We start from the raw sequence: 8432 nt of genomic DNA, 5'->3' as shown, positions 1-8432 counted from the left end.
CGCCGAAGAGAAATCTAGTTCGGGGAAGTACAAAAACCTTTAAAAAAACCGCCTACCACTCTCTGGTAGACATATTCGTATCGTCCCTTAAACCAGTGCATGAGCACCAGCCACTCAGTGCATGAGCACCAGCCACCGAGTAACAACCTCTCAAAATATCAACATCGATTTCCACGAGCGACAACTGGACTTCTTATGATAAGTCAAAATCAGTGCGTTTTTATTTCGATTTGTATATTTGAAGTATTACCTTGTGTCACCTAAAATCTAAAAACTCTTTCAACATAATTCACGAAAAACTGCGAATCAGGTAAGGCATTTAATATAATATTTTACATTGATTGCAGTATTAATATATATGTGCTTTTCTACACAAATTATATTGTACGGTGTATTTGATCTAATTCTCGAATACACGATCTCGAGAGCCCTCCGAACATCTGGAGGAAGGTAATAGCTTAATTTTAATATCTTAGCATCTGAATTAAATATATTTATCGACAGGAGTCGTATTTATATTTCTTCTTATTTTTAAGTTATTACACAAGTTTCTGAACCGTACAAAATTACTGGACGTATTAGGCTGGCGTACAAACGTCTCTTTATCTCTCTTGATAATGATGTAGAACCTAATAGATTCGCCAAACCATAATAAGTCCTATTTCCCGCTTGGATTCTCGCAGCTACTTCTTTGGTGACATCGTTTTTTTCACTCACAATTGAGCCAAGATACTTGAAAGAAGTAACTCTCTTAAATTTAAAAGGACCCACTTCTAAAATACATAACACTTCTAAAGTACATACCTAAAAATATAAAAAAAATGTTTCCGTGTTATCGATAACCGGGGGAGGGACTGGTTTTGGCATTACTTCTCCATCGGTCCCCATTGTTAATTGTGCAAAAAAAACAAAAGTTATTTCACAGCAATAAGCATCCTGGGATGCAACCCGCTCCGCTACCAGTGTGTCCACCTAGGAGTGGTACTACTGTGCTAGGTGGGCTTACAATTAAACTATACATATACGGCTTAGGGCATTGTCCTATGCAGTTGGTTTCGCGGGCCGACGGAGTCCATCTTTCTGGAATCTCGTCAGTAGTGTCGTCCTTCGCGTTCTTCTTCGGTCTGCGGATTGTAGTATTGACCTGGTGAGGAGGGAGGGTGGTCTAGGGGGTTCCTTTCACCTACTCTCGGCAGCTTGTCTTTCTCTCTCCTGATCCTCCTTTATTGTCATTACGTCCTCGACCATCTTATAAAAAAGTTCTAAAGGTCTTTTTGGCGCGCTGTAGAATTGGTTCCTTGTGCTCCGGGTCGACGGGAAAATTCTCAAATGCCGGTCCGCAGACTATGTCCGGCAGATCCACGAAACTCGGGTGGCGGCCGAAGCAGACCTCTAGATCCTTCCTGTGTCCAGACCAGTACGGACACTCAAACAGGGTATGATTGACCGTGTCGGACTCTCCGTCGCTTTGTAGCAGTGCGGGCTGACGGCCCTGCCCATCCGGCACAGATAGTGCTGGAAGCAACAGTGACCCGCCTGGGTCATGTGGTATGTCCATTGGCGCCAATAGGGGAGGACTTAGTCCTCCCCCAAATATCGGTCAAGTCCCTCCAGTTCAAAATCTAGTAATTAGTACTAATTTTTATATTCTGTGGTACTAAGCAATATGGCCTATGGGGAAGGAGGCTTGAGTCCCCCCAAAAAATGTAGTCAATTATGGGTATGTCAGAGGCACTTAGTAGTACAGTACCTAGCTATTTCTAATTGGTATCATAAATTCAAACAATAATAATTGTTTTCCATAGAAAATGTTTTTAGAGCATAATATATAAATTTATATATTAACTTATATGAATCCTAATTTTAAATTTAAATTTTCAACAAAAATCTGCTTAACAATTGATGGCAAAAAAGTTAGTTATATTTGAAAAAAACAAATTTGTATCACCACAAGAGATTATTTAAATTGTATAAAATATATAAGTATATATTTTAAAATATGGTCTAAGTACCTATAAAATATAAATACATTATTAAAAGGTAAAAGGTGGTTAATATTAAGAAAATTTGGTTAATTGCGTTATTTTTATCCTTTTCCCTGCACCGTGGCGTAAAATATATTGATAAAAATATAATAAATAAATTGTAGGTACAGTAGCCACAGAATAGACAATTTAAGTGAAAATGATAGGTAGGCATGGTTGAATTAATAGGTCGGTTTAGATCTACGATCTACCTAGAGAGAAGCACACTGGTGGTCCAACGACCTGGCGATACTTCGACTATCAATCGTCAAGCTACGAAGGGCGCTCCAACGGTCCGCTCGGAGACACGACACCCAAGATCTGACGGACGCCCACCGCGCGGCCTACTCCGCAAAACGCAAAGAGCTGAGCATCGCCATCCGCTCAGCCCAGGCCAGGAGCTGGGCCGAGATGTGCAGAGCCGTGGACGACGACCCTTGGGGCCTGCCATACAGGGTGGTCTTCAAGAAGATCGCTCGAAGGCGGCCTGGCATCGAAGCTCGCGGCAGAGAGGACCAGATCGCCAACTACCTCTTCCCAGCCCCACCCGCAACAGTCTGGACTTAGGAGCCCCCACTGTCAGACGAACCCTGTCATCAGCCTGCCGACCCGTTCTCCCTGGAAGAGCTGCGGGAAGCCTGCCTTCGACTACCCGCCGGGAAAGCCACAGGCCCGGACGGGATCCCAAACGAGGTCCTCCTCCGCATCTCAAGATCCGCGCCTCAGGCGCTGCTGAGAACCTTCAACCTCTGCCTGTCCCTGACCGAGTTTCCCGCACGATGGAAGACCACCAGGCTAGTCCTCCTGCACAAGGGACCAGGAAAACCTACCCAGGAGCCCTCCAGCTACAGGCCGCTGTGCATGCTAAACTCCGCAGCCAAGCTCCTAGAACGCTTACTGCTGACGAGGCTGAACAGACACCTCGACCTCACCGGACAGAGGTCCGACAACCAGTTCGGGTTCCGTCACGGCAGATCAACGGAGGACGCCATCGACCGGGTCATCAGTGCAGCCCACGGAGCAGCACTGGGAGCAGCACAGCACCGCGACCTGTGCGTGGTTGTCTCCTTGGACGTACGCAATGCATTTAACACCACTCCGTGGCGACGCATACACGCCGCACTCCGCGGTAAGCTGGTCCCCCCGCTACTGAACGGCATGATACGGTCATACCTTGAAAACAGGACCCTCCTTGTCGGGGAGACACAGACCAGTCGGAGCGTCACGTGCGGCGTACCACAGGGATCAGTCCTGGGTCCCGCACTGTGGAACGTCTTTTACGAGGATCTGCTGGAGATCGAAACGCCTCCGGGAGTCCAGCTAGTGGCTTTTTCCGACGACGTTGCGGTCATCGGTATCTCCCGGTCCGGCACGACAGCCGCAGACCTCATAAACCCTGTACTCGACACCGTCGCCAACTGGATGCGCGACAACGGATTACAATTAGCACCCCAGAAATCAGAGGCGGTCGTTCTGACCAGGAAGTACCGCTACGACAACCCGCTGATGTACGTGGACGACCACGCAATTCCGGTCAAGCCAACAATTAGGTACTTGGGAGTCGAACTGGACACTCGTCTCTCATTCATGGCGCACATCGCCACCGCATCTAAGAAGGCTTCCGACTCGGCCAAGGCCATAGGACGCTTAATGCCCAACATCGGCGGTCCGGCACAAGCCAAAAGAGCTCTGCTTGGCTCCGTCACCAACAGTAAACTTCTCTACGCTTCCCCGACATGGGCGTCAACAGGCGTGAAGACCGCAAAAAACCGACAAGCAATGGCCAAAGCGCAGAGGATCACGGCCCTCAGGACCACCAGATCCTACCGAACGGTCTCCTCAGAAGCGTCTTCGGTGCTCGCGGCCATGATCCCGGCCGACCTCCTCGCCCACGAACGGGCCAGAGTCAAGACTCGGAGGGACGACGGAGAACCCCCAACTCCGACGGCCACAATTAAATCCGAAGAGAGGACAATCTCTACACGCGCCTGGCAAGCCAGATGGGACCGCGCCGCAACGACTCCGGGCTCCGTCGGCCGCGTTTGGACTCACAGGCTTATACCAAACGTCGCTCGATGGATAGCGAAGCCCACCCTGGATCTGACCTACCACCTGACCCAGGCGCTGTCAGGTCACGGTTGCTTCCGCAGCTATCTATCCAAAAGAAATCGAGCCGACGACAGCTACTGCGGCTACTGTATGGACCCGGACGACACGGCCGAGCACACCGTGTTTGTCTGTCCAAGGTGGAATGACGACCGAGCCCGACTAACAGCCATATTGAGGAGACCTCCAAACGTCGAAGACGTGGAAGACATCCTGTGCGGTCCCCCTCCGGCAGACCTGCCCGACGACCCAGCAGCCAGAAAAAGACTGATGCAACAAGCGAGGACGAACCGCCACGAGTTCACTACAATGGTCGACTCCATCATGGCCACCAAGGAGGAGGACGAACGGGAAGACCAAGCTCACCACAGAGCCGCCGCGAACAGGAGGAGAAGAGCGCACTTGGTCTGAAAGCCCTCAATCCCTCAAACCGGAGCACGATGGACAACTGGACAGACAATCCCTCCGCTCGCTACCGCGAGTCGTCGGAGGTGTCACCGACCACGTTGTTCATCCCCCCACCTGTGACACCACGGGAGGGACGGCGATCACGGCATCGCTACAACTCAAGGTGAACGAGATCTCAAGGGCGGCGGACTCCGGTCGGCCCGACAACTCGGACCTGTACGCGAATCTCGAGGACGACTGACTTCGGTCGGCCCGAGAAGCTACATCAAGATAATTTTTTTTAACTATGTATCATGTAATGTACTTCTTATATTGTATAACGTAGGAAAATGTATGGGAGGGTAATTCGAGGACTGTCTCGATTACCCCTTCACGTATGTATATATAATTTTGTTGATGTCAAAATAAACGATGGCGGCATCGCGGAAGTAATGCGCAAGCAATTCCCGCGGCGGCGTCGGTTCCAAAACGAAAAAAAAAAAAAAAAAAAAAAGATCTATGATCTACCTATATAGGGAATGATGGTAGAATACTGATACTGGCATCTGGCGTATTCGGTACACCTATAATTTACACGAACCATAACTTTGTTACAATTGATAAAATGTGTATTTAATTTTTAATTACCTTAATTCAATAAATTATAAATGGCGAGTATAAATTTGAATCACTTCTATTGAGTTAGGTATACATATATCATTTTATTTTATTATTAGGATATATTTTGTAGTTATTACAATTTATTTATGTGTTTGTAAATAATACACATTCAGGACACTCGATAGTCATTGCTACCTCAATAGATAAAGTTATGTCGTGTATACGATACTAAATAGTGACTATATTCCACTTCAATAGCATTATTATTATTTTTTTTATTGATCTTAAGCATCGGCAACTATGGATATTAGCATTTTGTAGTGGGGGGGGGGGGGGGGGGGTAGTTGATAAACACGTGTATGTGGGGTGAGGATTCGTCATTAAAATCCGCGTTGGTAACCCATCCGGGAACTAGTGACACCTTCTATGGTTATATACACTTGATAACTACCCATATTTATATTGTGTACTGATATAATACCTTATGTGTATTACCCTATTGAAAATAATATTATTATATAGGTAGATTACCTATAGTACCTATAGGCCCCTTAAAAAATTCTGAACCAAAGATTCTTGTTCTAATGACTACCGTAAAAAGGGGTGAATTCGGACATGTGGACTTATTATTAAATATTGATTAAATATTTAATAGTTTAGGTTCAATTAAACATAATTAGTTTATCCATGTCGTAGCGTTTTTATTATTGGGATAACATAAATAAAATTAAAGTAATCATTTTGAGAACATTGGGATTTTTTTGTTTTTTCATTTAGTTGATAAAAATTATATTTTAAATTAACACCCCCAAGCCCCCCCCCCCCCCAATTTTCACTTATGGGAGTAATAAGAATATTCTGTTTTTTTAGGTCCAAAATATTGGTTATTTGCAATTACTATTTTAGCTAACGCAGTAACGCGGAACGCTTAACCTATGAGGTATATAATATTATCTACAATTACTACAAGTTACAACCGTGAAATAACGTAAATATATAAATAAAGTACCTAATTGATAGATAGACTGTGATAAAAAAAAAAAAAAGTCCACTAGCTAATATAGTGGATAGTAGAGTATTTTGTGATAATAATACATCATTTGGTCGTAACTGATTAATTAATAACTTTATTACATTTATTCACAGATATCTGTACTATGAGATTAAAACCGGCTTCACTTTTTTCATGTAAAATGTAAAAATGTTCGATATTTAGTATAGTATTATAGATATCTATGTATTTATTAAAGAAAAAGCTTGGGGCCGCAGGGGGTGCAATAGGTATATTGTATATATTAATATTAAAATATATAAAAATAATACTTATCTGGTCGTAATATTCAGTTGACTGAACAAAATTATTTAATCATATCAAAATATCTATTATTTAGCCTTCAAAAATTGTATAAAAAAAATTCATTATATATCTGATTATTTTCTGTCCCAAACAAGTAAAAAAACATTGATGGTATGGCATTCCTATATATTTATGCTCGTATTGTTGAACATTGATATATGATCACGGAAACTACTAAAATATTATTTATTATTTTCCTCAAAAAAATGCAACAACAATTAAATTGCATGTTATTATTTTTATTATCATAATGTTATCATCACGCACCTATATTTTTTCTATACTTTATTTTATTATTTTGTCAACAATAATACTACGATTAAAAATACTCCAACTTTTAAGATTAAATTATAGATTAGGCTTAGAGTATACGTTATATTTGTGTTTCATAGACATGCTTTTTATAAAATGTATGATATATGATATATGGGAAATAGATCCTCATTAGTCATTAACCTTTTAGATTTTGAACACAAAAAAGAATATTTGTTTTACAATGTGTGCTTTTTTTAAAAATATTGTTTAGTAATTGCTTGATCTTCTCTCCGCAAAGATACATTTGAATTTATATCACCTAAACCGTGCTTATAATTCATCATATAAATTGTTTTTTTAAACATATTTAAGTAGGTTGTAGGTATTTCATGAATAAATAAAATAAAATTATATAAAACTATGCAAATTAATATTAATTAAAAAAATGTCAAACAGCATAATACTAATATACTATATATATATTACTGTTATTAAAATAAATAAAATTATACAATTTTAATAATTTACAAGTAAACATATTTCTGGCCACAACATTTTGGCACCCCTAAAATACTGGCGCCCGGGGCAGTTATACCCAGGGCCCCCCTAAATGACCCTGCATGTCCTATACAGAACTGATGATGATATTATATTAAAATATTGAACTAAATATTATTTATGTTTTTTAGAAGTGCTATATGACCTGTAATCAGCGGAACTTTACTCCCTTCAAATATAAATTATAGATTTAATGAAATTATTATAAATTGATAATAATAATGTATTTATCATTCAAACAAACTAAAAAGTTATATTAATATATTTTTAGAAGTTTACAAGATGTAATATTGAAAAACTTTAACTTAAAAGAAAAAATAATAAAGTTCTTTTTTCATTTTTCCAATTTCAGTATGAAGTAATATAAGCACCTACAAAAAAATAAATAAAAATAACAGACTAGGTACTTTGATAATTGAAAATACAGGCTGTAAATATTGAATTTATACCATAATATAAATTACATAGGTATACACGTAAAAACGAAATTTAAAATGGTTTTGATAATTAATCTTTTTCTTTTCTTTTCTTTTTTTTTGAATCGATTAAAACTTTATATTTATACTCATATCTCACAGAACTAAATTACGAATATCAGTAATAATAATAACAATAATAAATAATATGGTAAATCTGAAACTCGCGCCTATAATATAGCTGGTAGGTCATTTTAATCATTATAAAATCCAGGATACACTGTAAGATTGTTGCGACTCCACTCGGACTATATAGGTACCTATACAAATATCAGGACTCAATTCAAATACACCTAAATTTGTTTTCAATAACATTGAAGATTTACCTTCGCGGAAATTGGTAGGTAGCACACGTGAATGATCGCTTCATTAAGTCCTAAATCTTAGTAGGATTTTTCTCGAATTTCTATTTACTATTTACTATTCCATATCAAATTACTGATGAAGTGATGACGTATTATTATTTACCGACTAATGAATCTAAACAATGATAATATACTTCTGCCACTTATTATACGCAATTACTATTTCTTTAGGGTTTATCATTCGAGTCTCATGTAGGTAGGTAACCTACCTACAAAATTATAATACATTTTATAATGAAGCATTTAATTATTTAACCGCATTGTGATATAATAACAATAAGAA

This window comes from Acyrthosiphon pisum, chromosome A1 (genome assembly GCF_005508785.2).
Source record: "Acyrthosiphon pisum isolate AL4f chromosome A1, pea_aphid_22Mar2018_4r6ur, whole genome shotgun sequence".
Classification (NCBI taxonomy): Eukaryota; Metazoa; Arthropoda; class Insecta; order Hemiptera; family Aphididae; genus Acyrthosiphon; species Acyrthosiphon pisum.
The sequence above is the reverse complement of the archived record's forward strand: the minus strand, read 5'-3'. Positions refer to the sequence as shown.